Source organism: Tasmannia lanceolata, unplaced genomic scaffold, assembly GCF_043159265.1.
Source record: "Tasmannia lanceolata isolate RefF3 unplaced genomic scaffold, GAP_Taslan_0.1 ptg000011l, whole genome shotgun sequence".
Classification (NCBI taxonomy): domain Eukaryota; kingdom Viridiplantae; phylum Streptophyta; class Magnoliopsida; order Canellales; family Winteraceae; genus Tasmannia; species Tasmannia lanceolata.
In genome coordinates this window covers 19448764-19463627 of record NW_027518688.1, presented here as the reverse complement: position 1 = coordinate 19463627, position 14864 = coordinate 19448764, and the positions used below count along the sequence as shown (strand labels likewise).

The 14864-nt window shown below is 45.5% G+C and overlaps 1 pseudogene across 1 annotated transcript; it reads left to right on the top strand.

Annotated features, from left to right (window-relative positions):
* Nucleotides 1–6759: 6759 nt before the first annotated feature.
* LOC143885974 (uncharacterized) lies at nt 6760–14826 on the top strand (annotated as a pseudogene). Its single transcript, XR_013253667.1, has 7 exons — nt 6760–6951; nt 9422–9492; nt 9602–9764; nt 10962–11558; nt 13535–13911; nt 14095–14170; nt 14269–14826. The product of XR_013253667.1 is annotated as an uncharacterized LOC143885974 (transcript).
* The last annotated feature ends 38 nt before the right edge of the window (nt 14827–14864 follow it).

Genomic DNA, 14864 nt, shown 5'->3' with positions numbered 1-14864 from the left:
AGACGTCCACAGGAGAGAGTCATCACACCATGGTGAGGGCCGAACTCATCATTCCACCAGACAAGTCCCTCACCCCACGACGAGGCATGCCCAAACAGAGCCTCATCACCGTGACAGGTCGCGTTCTCCCTCCGCACAGAGGCGCCGAGCTCATGAAGATCGTGCGCCGCCAGCGAAACGCCGACCTCGTCGTATGAGTCGGGAGAGCCAATCCGGCTCCGCGGCGAGCCAGTCTGTGGAAAGGATCAGGTCCTTGGACCACAGGACGGATCCGCTGCTACAGAGAATGGAGGAGATGGATCATCGGATAGAGGAACTGGCGAAGGACCAGAGCCGGCCCGTCTCCAGGGCGTTCTCAAGCAGGACGCCATTCGCTGATGATGTTCTGGGTGCCCCAGCACCCAGAGGGTTCAAAATGCCCGCCGTCCCTCAGTATGACGGCACTACAGACCCCGTGGACCACTTGGAGACGTTCAGAACAATTATGCTCCTCCACGGAGCTTCCGACGGCTTTCTTTGCAGAGCGTTTCCAACGACGCTAACTGGCGCGGCAAGAGACTGGTATTCCAGGATCAAACCGAACTCCATCAACAATTTTGATGATTTTGGAGAGGATCTTGTCCGCCACTTCATGAGCAGCCGCAGGCCAAGGAAAACAACAGCTTCCCTGATGGCCTTGCGTCAGGACGACAGCGAGCCTCTGAAGGTGTTCGTCCGCCGATTCAACAGGGAGGCACTTCAAGTGCCAAATCTAGATATCCCTCAGCAGCAATGAATGCGCTCCTCGCAGGCGCCAGGTCTAATGAATTCCGTCGAGCGGTGGCTCGACAAAATCCGCACTCACTAGCGGATCTTATGGCCGGGGCAGAAGAGTACATAACGGTGGAAGAAACACTGGCAGCTCTTAATTCAAATCGGAGGATAACTTCTGAAGAGAAGAATCTCCCTAAGCAGCGCAGGGAGGATAAACCTCCCAGGAGAGAGAAGTCTCCGCCTCCTCAGAGAAGAGAAGAAAACTTCACGCCTCTCAACACCTCCAGAAAGCACATACTGGCGGCGATCAGCGAAGAAGAGTTCGTGAAGTGGCCTGCTAGAATGATGTCCAAGGGAAACAGGAGAGATCCTTCAAAGTACTGTCGGTTCCACAAGGACCACGGCCACGACACAGATGATTGTTGGCAACTCAAGCAGGAAATTGAGCAACTCATCAGCCGGGGCTATTTGAAAAAGTATATCCGAACTGACAGCCGCAACCAAGAGCGCAGAGGAAAGAGCCCCCAGGGCCGCAGCCCCCGAAGATCACAGCAGCCCCCTGCTCGGGACAAAACCCCTCAGCTGGCCAATGCGCAGCCTGAGGCACCCCAATCTCAGCCAAGGGGGGTCATCGGTACAATTATGGGTGGGCCTGCGGCTGGGGGCACCTCCTCTACCGCTCGCAAAGCATATGCACGGCGAGTTAACGCCGTGCACACAACCAGCAAAAAGACGAGAACGGAGAATGAGATCTCCTTCTCAGATGCAGATCTGGATAATCTTATCCTGTCCCACGACGATGCACTGGTTTTAACCATGCTCGTTGCCAACTGGGAGGTGAAGAAAATCCTCGTAGACAATGGGAGTTCGGCGGACATTCTATACTACCACGCCTTTGAGGAAATGATGATAGGCGACGACCGTCTGAAGCCGGCGAACTCAGATTTATTTGGCTTCTCCGGAGAGGTCGTGAAAGTGGTGGGGCAGATCGAGCTCCCTGTTCTTGTCGGAGATCCACCTTGTCAAGCTTTCGCCATGGTCAACTTTCTAGTAGTAAGGGCCACTTCGGTCTATAATGCTATCTTGGGACGGCCTGGCCAGAACCTCATCCGTGCAGTAGCCTCGGCATACCACCAAAAAATGAAGTTCATAACCCCCAATGGTGTGGGGGAAGTTCGAGGAGATCAGCCTCAATCCAGAGAGTGCTACGCAATGGCACTCAAAGGCAAAAATGCAGTGGAATCACTGCCAATTGAACTGCTCGATGTAAGGGACGAGCTCAGAGGGACTCAACCTGCTGAAGACCTCCTCTCCATCCCACTGTGCCCAGAGGACAGTGAGAAAGTCGCTCTGATCGGTTCCTCCCTCAGCAGCAGCATTCAGCACCAGCTCACCAATTTTCTCCAGGACAATGCAGATGTCTTTGCATGGGTTCCTGCCGATATGCCCGGCATTGATCCAGAGATCAGCACACACAAGCTCGGTGTTGATTCAACCTGTAGACCGGTGAAGCAGAAGAGACGACATTTCGCCTTCGAAAGGCGGCAGGCAATAAAAGAAGAGGTGGAGAGGCTTCTGAAGGCTGACTTCATTCGCGAGATTCGATACCCGGACTGGTTGGCAAACGTAGTCCTAGTCAAGAAGACTAATGGGAAATGGAGGACCTGCGTCGACTTCACCGATCTGAATAAGGCTTGTCCTAAGGACAGCTATCCACTCCCGAAGATCGACCAACTCATCGACGCCACAGCGGGTCATGAACTGTTGAGCTTCATGGACGCCTTCTCCGGATATAATCAGATCAGGATGTACGAGTCGGATATACCAAAGACCTCCTTCGTCACAGATCAAGGGACTTACTGCTACCGAGTTATGCCCTTCGGCCTCAAAAATGCCGGAGCTACTTACCAAAGGCTTGTGAACAGACTTTTTCAGAACCAGATCGGCCGTAACATGGAAGTCTATGTAGACAATATGCTGGTCAAAAGTCGGAGTGCGCAGGATCATGCGTCTGATCTCAGAGAAACATTCCAGGTCCTGAAGAAGCACAACATGAAACTTAACCCCACCAAGTGCACATTCGGTGTCAGCTCGGGGAAGTTCTTAGGATTCATGGTGAGCCAGCGAGGGATAGAAGCAAACCCAGAAAAGATCAGAGCCGTGATGGAGCTTACTGCTCCAAAAACCATCAGGGAAGTCCAGCGGCTCACGGGAATGATAGCGGCGTTGGGTCGCTTTATCTCCAAATCAGCGGAAAGGTGCCTCCCCTTTTTCAGCGCGGTCAAGGGACTCAAGACTGCGCCCTGGACGGAAGAATGCCAGATCGCATTCGAAGAGCTGAAAAGATATTTGTCCTCTCCGCCATTATTAACAAAGCCGGAGCCGGGCGAGGAGCTATTTTTGTATCTCTCCATCAGCTCCACGGCTCTGGCAGCTGTCCTCGTCCGTGAAGAGCACCGCCAGCAAAAACCTATTTATTATGTCAGCAAGGTTCTTCACGACGCAGAAACAAGGTACCAGCGGGTCGAGAAATTGGCTTACGCGCTGGTAATGGCCGCCAGGAAGTTAAGGCCGTACTTCCAAGCTCACACTGTAAAGGTCTTGACTGATCAGCCACTTCGACAAGTTCTCCATCGACCAGATATCTCCGGGCGACTTGTGAAATGGGCTGTAGAGCTAAGCGAGTTCGATATTCAGTACGCACCCAGGCCAGCTATCAAGGCCCAAGTACTGGCAGATTTTGTAGCCGAGTGCACTATCCCCCAGCAGGTCGCCGACCCTGAAGCATTGCAGCTCCCAGTTATAGAGAAAGTAGTCCCTGAAGAGCGTATGACAGAGGAGATTCGGACGGAAATCAGGCCACCGTCAGCCGGACAGGACTCCGTAACCAGCACACCGACTTGGGAAGTATATGTCGACGGATCTTCAAATAAAAACGGTTGTGGAGCTGGCCTCATCCTCACTGGGCCTGATGAGTTCACTGCGGATTACGCCCTGAGATTCGGGTTCCGCGCATCAAATAATGAGGCGGAATATGAGGCCCTCCTTGCCGGAATGAGCCTAGCAATTCAGACCGGCGCCCAAAAATTGAAAGCATACTGCGACTCGCAGCTGGTAGCAAACCAGATCCAAGGGGTCTACGAAGCCCGGGACGAGCGTATGATTAAATACCTCACCAAGGTTCGCCAACTTTCCAGCCGGTTTGCAAGTTTCGAGGTCATCAGAGTACCAAGAACAGAAAATGCCAAAGCTGACGTGCTGTCAAAACTGGCTGCCTCTGGATATACCACTCTCGGAAGCATACACATGGAGTTTCTACAGAGGTCCAGCATCGACAGTAAAGCCATGGAAGTCATGCAGGTGGAAGATGAGCCGTGCTGGATGGATGAGATCATGGGTTATCTGCGCGATGCTAGACTCCCGGAGGATAAGAAGGAAGCTCGTAAGGTGATACAGAGAGCTGCCCGATTCTCCCTCAGTGGTGACAATCTATACAAAAGGTCATATACTCTCCCATATCTGAAGTGTCTGAGGCCGAGCGACGCCGCGTATGCACTACAAGAGACTCATGAAGGAATTTGCGGAGAACATCTGGGGGGCAAAGCTCTGGCGATAAAGGTGCTGCTCAGAGGACTGTATTGGCCTACTATCAGGCAGGATGCCCTGGATCTGGTTAAAAGGTGTGAGAGGTGTCAGAAGTTCTCTCCTACCATCCACCAGCCCGCCGTAGCAATGGCTCCAATTATTAGTCCGCTTCCCTTCGCAGTATGGGGGATGGACATCCTGGGCCCTTTCCCACCGGCCTCTGGAAAGCGCATGTTCGTGGTAGTGGCGATCGACTATTTCACTAAGTGGGTGGAGGTAGAACCTCTGGCCCAGATCACTGAGCAGAATGTGCAGAACTTCTTCTGGAAGGCAGTAGTCTGTAGATTTGGGATTCCCCGTATCTTGATCACAGACAACGGCAAACAGTTCGATTGCCGGAACTTTCGAAAGTTCTGCGCGGACCTAAAGATTGAACAGAGATTCACTTCGGTTGCTCACCCCCAGACCAATGGGCAAACGGAAGTAACTAATAGAATCCTGCTTCAGGGGATAAAGAAGAGGCTGGATGAAAAAGCTGGCCGATGGGCAGATGAGCTCTATCACGTTCTGTGGGCTTACCGCACTACTCCTCGCACGACGACTGGTGAATCGCCATTCAACCTCTCCTTTGGTACTGAGGCTGTGATACCAGTCGATATAGGCGCTCCGTCTCCCAGAATCACCAGCTTCAACGAGCAGCTTAACGGCGACGGGCTCCGTGCCGATCTCGACTTACTAGAAGAAATTCGGGAAGAATCTCGAATCCGGGTCGCCGCTTATAAGCAGAGGGTATCAAATTATCACAACTCCAAGATTCGCCCCAGAGAATTCAGGACAGGAGATTTGGTCCTGAGAAATGCAGCCGTCTCCCAACCGACGAAAGTCGGGAAACTTCCCCGACTTGGGAAGGGCCATATCGAGTGAAAGAAGTTATCCGGCCAGGAAGCTATAAGCTGGAGACACTGGAGGAGCACTTATTACCTCACGCATGGAACTCCAAAAATCTCAGGAGATATTATCAATAGACAAAATGTACGGCGTAAAAAGGTGACTTTGTAAATTTGTAAATTTGTTGTTATAAATAAATAATCTTTTTTGCAGACTTTGTCTTACTCTTACTCTCTGGAAACCCAGTTCACAAAACTCGGGTACTCATTGGAAACCCAGTTCACAAAACTTGGGTACTCATTGGAAACCCAGTTCACAAAACTTGGGTACTCATTGGAAACTCAGTTCACAAAAGTTGGGTACTCATTGGAAACCCAGTTCTTAAACTTGGGTACTTGTTGTTCCTAAACTTGGGTACTTGTTAGAAGACTAGCTCGTCACAATTCGACTATCAACAGCCTCAGTCCCAGGTTATCAAAATTAAAAAGACAAGTCGAGCAAATCACTCAGTTGAGAAATATCAGAGACAGAAAGACAAATGTGATTTCATTGATCAGAATATGTGGGGCCTCGAGGGCCATTACAAACAAAATTCATTTTAAAGAGGCTGCTAAGAGCTGTAGGGTCTCAAGGACCATTACAAAATGAGGTCAAAATAAACAAAAAAAATAAATAAATATATATATATATATATATATATATATACTAAGCATCTGGAAGAGAGGTGATGTCAGCAGGAGCATCAGTAGGAGCATCTGGCTCCTCATCAGTAATCTTCGGCCTGGCAGGGAGAGTCATATTCTGCATCACTAAGTTTGGATTGCAGGCCTGGAGCTCCTGGAGGCAGTCGTAGTATCCAAGACTATAAGCCTCGCTCGACAGGCTGAAAAGTTCAGCCTCTGTGGCCTCCTTCACTGCCGTCTCCTGCCTCTCTTTGGCTCTTCCTCTTTGGGCCTCCATGGCTTCGGCAGCCTTGACCAGTTTCTTCTTCTCTGAGGCCAGATCCTCCATCAACAACCTCTTATCCTCCTGTACTCGCCCGATGCTCGTTTGAAGCTCCTGCACCTCAGTGGCCAACTTTCCGTTCACCTCTTCAGATGCAGTAATGGCTTTGGAGAACTTCTTACTCTTCTCCTTGAGGTCATTGTAGTAGAGCAAGATCTGCAGAAAGAAACAGGCATCAGTATGGTCAAAGGAAGAAATGGGCAGAAAGTTAGCAAACGGATCACCTCTTCCTTACCTGGTAAGCTGGGGATAACACAGCCTCCTCTCCTGTAGCTGGCGGCTCGTGAAGGACCTGTTGCTTGTCCTTCCGCAGCAGACACTTGCTCATGATCTCTGCTGCTACTCGGCTCTCGCCTAGGGCAGTGTCATCCTTCAGAACGGCCCAATTGGGTCGAAAGACGTGCTCACTAAGCCCCGTAGGAGGACGAGCTCCAGAACCGGTTCCAGTAGAAGCACCACCGGACTTAGAAGAGCCACCGCCCTGAGCAAAGGGGCCTATTAGCTTTACCGTAGTCTTGGCCCTCTGAGATGGGGGTGGAGGAGTGCCCTGTGATGGGGCCGGACTCGCCAGTACGGTCGCCTTTCCCTTCTGGCGCTTCTGTTGTGCCTGTGCAGCACCCTCCTGTGCCCGTGGCTGGGCTCCCTGTCTTATCTTCTCGACCGTCGATTGTTTCTTCATTTCTGCCAGACAAGCGAGCAGTCAGAAGTAAGCATATAAAAGTAAACATATTCTAAAGACAAGTCTAGCTACATACGTTCTGGAGTCGCGGCACTCACGCCCAGTCCAACTAGCACCTCCTCTCCTGAGAACTCTGCACAGCGGATAAGGCCTGATTGCTCAATCTCCTTCCGCATCAAGGCGAAAGTCTCTCTGTCCTCACTCTCGAGGAGCGGCTTTCGACTTAATTTGGAAGTATCCGGAGTGTCCCACACTAGAGGGATAGGCCAGGGCTCACTGACCTTATCCTCGACGTAGAAGAACCTATTCTTCCATGAATGTATTGACGAGGAGATGCCGGTAATGATTTTTAGTTCAGGGCGCTGGCTGATGTAGATCCAGCCCCCTTCCTTATGCCTCTTCAGATGTGCACAAGCACGGAATAGCGACAAGCTCACGCTCCTCTCTAACCGGCCGTGGATAAGATACAAGAACCCAGTCAGTAGTCTCCATGAGTTCGGAGCTACTTGAGCTGGGGCCAGTCCGTAGTATCGAAGCACCGCTGCGAAGAATGGGTGCAAAGGAAATCGGAGTCCCGCCCTCATCGACTCCTCATAGATACAGAGATCTCGACTCTCGTTACAGGCTCTGTCTCCCTCTATAGCTGCCTTCAGTTCAAATCTTGGAGGCACACAGTACTTATCCCTAATGTCGCCTAGCATGGATCTGGTGAGGTAGTTCTCTTCGACTAGAGCTCGCAGGTTGTATTTCGGGTTGGCATCCATCCGCGCTCTAGCGACTACCTCCACCGCCTGACCAGGAAGGAATGTTGTAGACGCTTCAGCAACGTCAGTTTCAACACTCCCTTCTGCTCGGGAGAGACTACCAGTGGGGAGTGGAGTGGCGTTCAAGTCTAAAAACACCTCGTCCCTGTCCCCTCCGTCGTCGCTATCTACAAGATCTATCCTAGCGGACGTCCTAGCCATTACAGGCTCCTGCGGCGGCCTAAATTCTGAACTACTGCTAGTGGAGGACTCCGTACCGGACTCGGAACTCGAATTACTATCAGACATGTAGTAAAGAGAAGGGCTGAGAGGAATACCGGTGAATGGAGCTCGTCAAGTCCTTGCGTAACTCGAACTGCGAACTGCGAACTGCGAACTGAGAACTGAGAAGTCGGAGCTCCCAGAGAAAGAAAAAGAAGAAAAGATGAAATGTAAAAAGTAAAAAATGAAATGGGGTAAACCTCCTTTTATAGCTTTTCAGAGGCGGTGGGGTATTAAATGCGACGCACGCATCTCGAGGACACTCGAATGGCGCCACGTGTCCCATATTTATGACGGACACATTCTCCCACTCAAAAAAAACGATCAAGCACGCGCGTGTTCCTACGTGCATGAAAATTCACATCTCCGCTCCGCACTCCATGCACCGCACTCCATGCTCCGCACTCCGTACTGGATCTTTAAAGCCGAACTGGATATAACGTGTTTCAACAAAACGACAAAAATCAGTCCGGTCCGAACCGGACTGGCCGCAAGACGACAAAAATCAGTCCGGCAAAAGCCGAACTGGATATAACGCGTTTCAACAAAACGACAAAAATCAGTCCGGTCCGAACCGGACTGGCCGCAAGACGACAAAAATCAGTCCGGCAAAAGCCGAACTGGATATAACGCGTTTCAACAAAACGACAAAAATCAGTCCGGTCCGAACCGGACTCAACTTCCAGCCGGACTGGATCTCCGAACTCCACTTCCAGCCGGACTCCGGACTGGATCTCCAGACTCCACTTCCAGCCGGACTCCGGACTGGATCTCCGAACTCAACTTCCAGCCGGACTCCGGACTGGATCTCCGGACTCAACTTCCAGCCGGACTCCGGACTGGATCTCCGAACTCCACTTCCAGCCGGACTCCGGACTGGATCTCCGGACTCAACTTCCAGCCGGACTCCGGGCTGGATCTCTGAACTTAGTTTTCTTACTCACTCCCAGACAATGCCTACCCGTTAAGAGAATCGATTGATCACACTTTCCCAAGTCTCTCAATGACTTGGGAAACTGGGGGGCCACTGATGGGGTGTGAAAACACCAGCCTCTCACAGGCCGCCACCTGTCCCAGAGTAGGTGAGCTGCAGCCTCTCACAGGCCGCCACCTGTCCTGGACACCTGTCCAGGACACCTCACCAGATTTTCCTATAAATAGAGGATCAAAGCTCAGACCAATGGGTAATGAAAAATCCCTTCTCTCCCTAAAAACTCTTAGACATCTCCCCTTCACTCCTGCTCATACTGACTTGAGTGTCGAAGGGCCTGTCCGGAGTAAAACCCGGTCTGGTCTTCTGACCTCGCTTGCCTTGTGCAGGACTCAGCCCTCATAGCAGGACTCGTTCTCGACCACCTCTCTCCTCGTTCACTCCCGGTCCCTCAGGACTCAGCTCCCCTAGTCATCCAGCTTAGCTCTCACACCACTGCTGTACCTGTTACTGATTTTAGGTCTAACATACGTCTATTTATTTACTTTGTTATAGGTTAAGTTTTCATCTATTAACTGGACTCATGACAGCAGAGGATTTTTCTATTGTCGCTATCTGGCACCCAAGTAAGTTAAACTTTTGCAAGAACTCCTGCTAAATGACTCATGTCGATATCTTTTAATTTTAGTTTGTTATTACATTTATGATAGTTGGTATTGCTGCAACTTTCCACAGGGAAGGCGGAGAATTGGATGCTGGGACCGAAACAAATGCTAACCTTAATCATGAGCTTTATTACCATTTCTTGGGTACGGATCAATCACAAGATATTTTGTGCTGGAGAGATCCTGAGCATCCAAAATGGATGTTTGGAGCTGAAGTCACTGAAGACGGGAAGGTAAGCTCTTATATTCTTTTTTGAAAATGACTCCTTATATTCTATTTCTAGTAAAAACATTAAATGTATTATATTTAGACTTTAAACATCACATGATAACTCTAAGTCTCTAACATTGTACTTTGCCATCTGGTCTTTCTTAGGTGCCTCCCATTTTCTTCTTCTTCCAACCATTGATTACTTGTCCTGTTTCCTCTTTTGGATATGTGTTGATATTTTCAAGGGGTGCAACTCGGGTCGGGTTCAACCCGGAAAAAAGTCGGGTCGGGTTGAGTTCGGGCTGGGTTCGGGTTGAGGGTTTGGGAGTTCAACCCGACATTTTTGAGCTGCACCCCCAATATTTTTCTAATGCTTGCTAGAATTCATCCGCTTTATTCCCTTTCCATTCCCCTCTCTTACCCAGATATCTCTTTTATTTTAATCGAATATTCTCTAATTTTTCTTAAGCTTCTCTTCCTCTGTCTGCATTTCATCTCACACCAAAGTTCTTTATTAATATTGGGCATATTCTTGTTTTTTTGGATGATGATATTGGGAATATGCAATTTTCTTTTTGTTGGAAACCACGTTTACACAAGTAATGCTGCGACATTATATTCTCAACATATTCTTGCCCTAGTTACAAAGTAAAACAAAGCAATAAGGCAAACAAATTCATTATAAGCATCACGAAAGAAAAGGGGGACTGTGTTTAACTTGAGAACATAAAAAATCCCATCAACCTTCCTGAACTGAACTCCTTGCACCAATCAATAATGAATTCATGCTCCTATTAAACAACGAATGCAGAGCTATGTCACAAATCTCGTTCTCGGGAATTTCTCGGCAAGGGAAAATCTCGGGATATATTAAATTTTTTAATTTTTATCGGCTTTATATCGGGAAAAACCGGTAAAACTAAAATTATTTTTAAATTTTATTCTCTCTCTCTCTCTCTCTCTCTCTCTCTCTCTCTCTCTCTCTCTCTCTCTCTCTCTCCTTACATTTAAGTTACTTAAGTGATTTAAATCCATTACAAATAAAAATCTCTCTCCTTCACAATATACATGCATAATGGCCCCATTACCATTCTACATGCATTTCATTAAAGCTACCTGTTCAAAATTCTCTAATAAGTCTTAATGAATTTATTGGAGTAGATGTTGCAAAAGCTGTATTATGTTTTTTTTCTGACCCATTTGTTGGGGGAATATGCAGTTTGTTCTTCTATATATTGTCGAGGGTTGTGATCCAGTCAACAAACTTTATTACTGCGACTTGTCTGCTCTTCCTCACGGGCTTGAAGGTTTTAGGGAGGGAAATAACATGCTCCCCTTTATTAAGCTTGTTGACAATTTTGAAGCATGTTATCAACTTGTTTCAAATGATGAAAGCCAGTTTACCTTTCTGACAAATAAAGATGCTCCGAGGAATAAGTTAGTCAGGGTAGACCTCAAAGAACCAAGTATATGGACCGATGTGCTCCAAGAAGATGAAAAATACGTGCTTGAGTCAGCTGATTGTGTTAATGGTAACCAAATTTTAGTGAGTTACTTGAGTGATTTCAAGTATATTCTTCAGATAAGGAGCTTGAAAACAGGCCGTCTGCTGCGACATAGTTTGCCTATAGACATTGGTTCCGTTTATGGGATTTCGGGACGGCGCAAAGATAGTGAGGTTTTTATTGGCTTCAATAGCTTCCTTACTCCTGGTATTATTTATCGGTGCAATTTAGAAACTGAGGCTCCTACAATGAAGATATACCGAAAGAATGTTTTCTCTCCATTTGATCGCTCGTTATTCCATGTTGATGAGGTAATCTTATTTATTGCATGTAATCTCTTTCTATGACTTGTTGAATGTAAAAATTGTATCAATGAGCTATATGAAACCATTTAAAAGTTCTTGCTTATATCTCGTAAAAACTAGATCTATTTGAGAACTAAATCTTCTTATTCTACTGACAAGTTCTGTCCATGGGGGTTTATGTCAATGAGAGAATTGTTATTTGATTTATTTAGGCAATTGATATCAGCACAACCAAGTTTTGATCATAGGCACGAAATCAAGTTGTCCCATGGTTTTAAATTTCCCCGAAATGACCAAAATATTTCCACTTCCATCCCCACCGAAATAAAATCTTTACGATTTCCTTTCATGTCATTATTTCCCCGAAATTCGACTGCAATTTCCAAAATTCAACCAAAATGGTCGGAACAAAAAAAATGGAGAAATTTTATTTTTTGCATTTCATTTCATTAATTTACATAATGATATTTGGTAGAATTTTAGTGAGTTACTTGAGTGATGTCAAGTATATTCTTCAGATGACGGGCTTGGAAAGAGTGCCACTTAATTTGCCTAGAGGCTTTAGTTCTCTTCAGATTTCAGGACGGCGCGAAGATAGCTACAATTTTCTTGGCGTCTGTAACATCTTTACTCCTGGTAATATTTATCAGTTGAATTTTGAAAATGTGGATCCTACAATGAAGATATTGCGAGAGATTGTTGTCTTTGGATTTGATCGCTCAGAATTCCAGGTTAATAAGGTAATCTTATTTATTGCATGTAATCTCTTTCTGGTTGAACTTAAAAGGGTTACTTACTAATGTTGCTAATGCCATTGTTTTGTTCTGACTTGCTGAATGTAAAAATTGTATCAATGAGTTATATGAACCCATTGAAAAGTTCTTGTTTATATCTTGTAAAAACTAGATCTATTTGAGAACTAAATCTTCTTATTCTATTGACAACTTCTGTCCATGGGGGTCTATGTCAATGAGAGAATTGTTATTTGATTTATTTAGGCCATTGATATCAGCACAACCAAGTTTTCATAATAGGCATGAAATCAAGTTGTCTCATGGTTTTAAATTTCCCCGAAATGACCAAAATATTTTCACTTCCATCCCCATCGAAATAAAATCTTTACGATTTCCTTTCATGTCATTATTTCCCGAAATTCGACTTCAATTTCCAAAATTCAACCAAAATGGTCGGAACAATAAAAAAAAAAAATAATGGAAAGATTTTATTTTTTGCATTTCATTTAATTAATTTAGATAATGATATTTCGTAGACAACATCACAGAACTGCACAACAAAGTAACCGTATCGTATCCCTAGGATGTTAGATTGGGATGGGACCAATAGAACCCTCGCAATTCTATATGGAATTGACACAGAGTTGGGTTCCTTGGAGAGAGGGGTGAGTGGTCATTGTAGTCTCTTATACTTCATTACATTGTACTTTTTTATTGATTATACTGTTTTAGCCATATGTTGTCACTAGGTGTTCGATGCGATTAAGCCATTATGGATGTCTTTCTTGCTTATATGATGGTTTTTAAGTATGTATTTGCGCTTATTCTAGTATTTACCAAAGTTTCATCTTAAAATTTCATCATTTGAATGTGTTTTTAAAAAGATTTAAAAGTTTCATCATTTGCATGTTTCCATACGTTCTGTGATTTTACAAGATTTCCGCCAAAGTTTCCACCGATACCGAAATGTTTCCGTTTCCGTGCTAGTCGAAACCATTGTCCTATATGCTTCAACTAACTGTCAAAGGCTACCGACAGCTCTTTGGGAATTGTAAGTTACTTAAAGCATATATAGGACAAGTTGAGTTAGTGCATGTTATCAAAACATGGCTGTGCTGAAATCATTTCCCTTTATTTTATTTTATTTTTCAACTTTTTCATTTCTTTGTGCTACTTTGTAAACGCTATTTTGTGCCACATCTTGATGATCAGTACCTTATCTTTCTGTCACTTGGATCTAGTTCTCAGGTTTTTGTATCTAGGAAGGATGGTACGAAGATACCAATGAACATTGTTTCAAAGAACAATATAATTTTGGATGGATCCCATCCCACTTTATTATATGGATATGGGGAATTCAACAATAGCCTTACACATTCAGTGTAAGCCATATTGTTCTTACAAGGCATTTAGGTGTTGTCTATTGCGTTGCAAATATTCGTGGCGGAGGGGAGTATGGAGAGGAATGGCATAAAGAAGGATCGCTTTCAAAAAAACAGAATTGTTTTGATGATTTCATTTCTGCCGCCGAATTTCTTGTATCTGCTGGCTATACCCAGCCCAAAAAGCTTTGTATTGAAGGTGGAAGCAATTGTGGGCTACTAGTTGCTGCTTGCTTAAATCAGGTAGAGACATTGGGGCTATTGTCAAATTATTGGGTCTGGTTCCCTATGTTTTTCTTAAATAATTTGAACAAATTCTACTGTAAGAACTTCAAGTCTAACAATGGGTAGTGTCATCTCTGTGTTGTCCCATTATCAATAGTATAATTTTTCAAGTAATAAAAACCGAATATTTTGTGGTGGCAGCGACCTGATCTTTTTGGTTGTGCTCTGGCTCATGTCAGTGTTATGGGCATGTTACGGTTCCACAAGCTCACCATAGGTTTGCTTCATTCATTTGGCACAACCAGCTATCTTATTTCTTAACCTTAAGTGTCTCTTAGCTTTCTTTTCTGATGCATTGATTTGATCTATTTCTAGGTCATGCACGGACTTCTGATTTTGGTTGTTCAGAAAAGGAAGAATTCCAGTGTCTTATCAAGTAAGGAAAGTTGTAGCATCTATGTTTTTATTTTTATGTATATATTTATATATGTTACACTTGTATATTTTTCTGGTTTTAGTAGTTTTTAAAATCGTACTCTACAAGAGCTAGCCCAAGTCAACTGAATTGAGCTCTACAGGAGCTTGCCGATGTTAAAACTGAATCGACTTGTGCAAGTCATTGATTGACACCACAAGATTTTTCTTGACTTTGGAGTCAAAAGATTGGCTCTGGAATTTTTTAAACAGTGATTTGAGGTCTAATTCCCTAGAATTCCTTTAATAATGCCATTTCTGCCTTTGTAGCTTGGCATTCTAGAGCTCATTTAATAATATAGTATAGAGCTCATTCAGTACTATTTTTACATTCCCATTAGGTTTCTTGTCTGTCGTTCTTATCATGATTTGCAGTATCAACAACTTGCATGCATTTTGTTACTTATGTCTCAGGGAATAGGTTACTATTTATCTTCATCTTTCATTCCGTGCAACAAATAGATGTGCTTAGTTTGTTTTTGAAATTGTATGTTTGT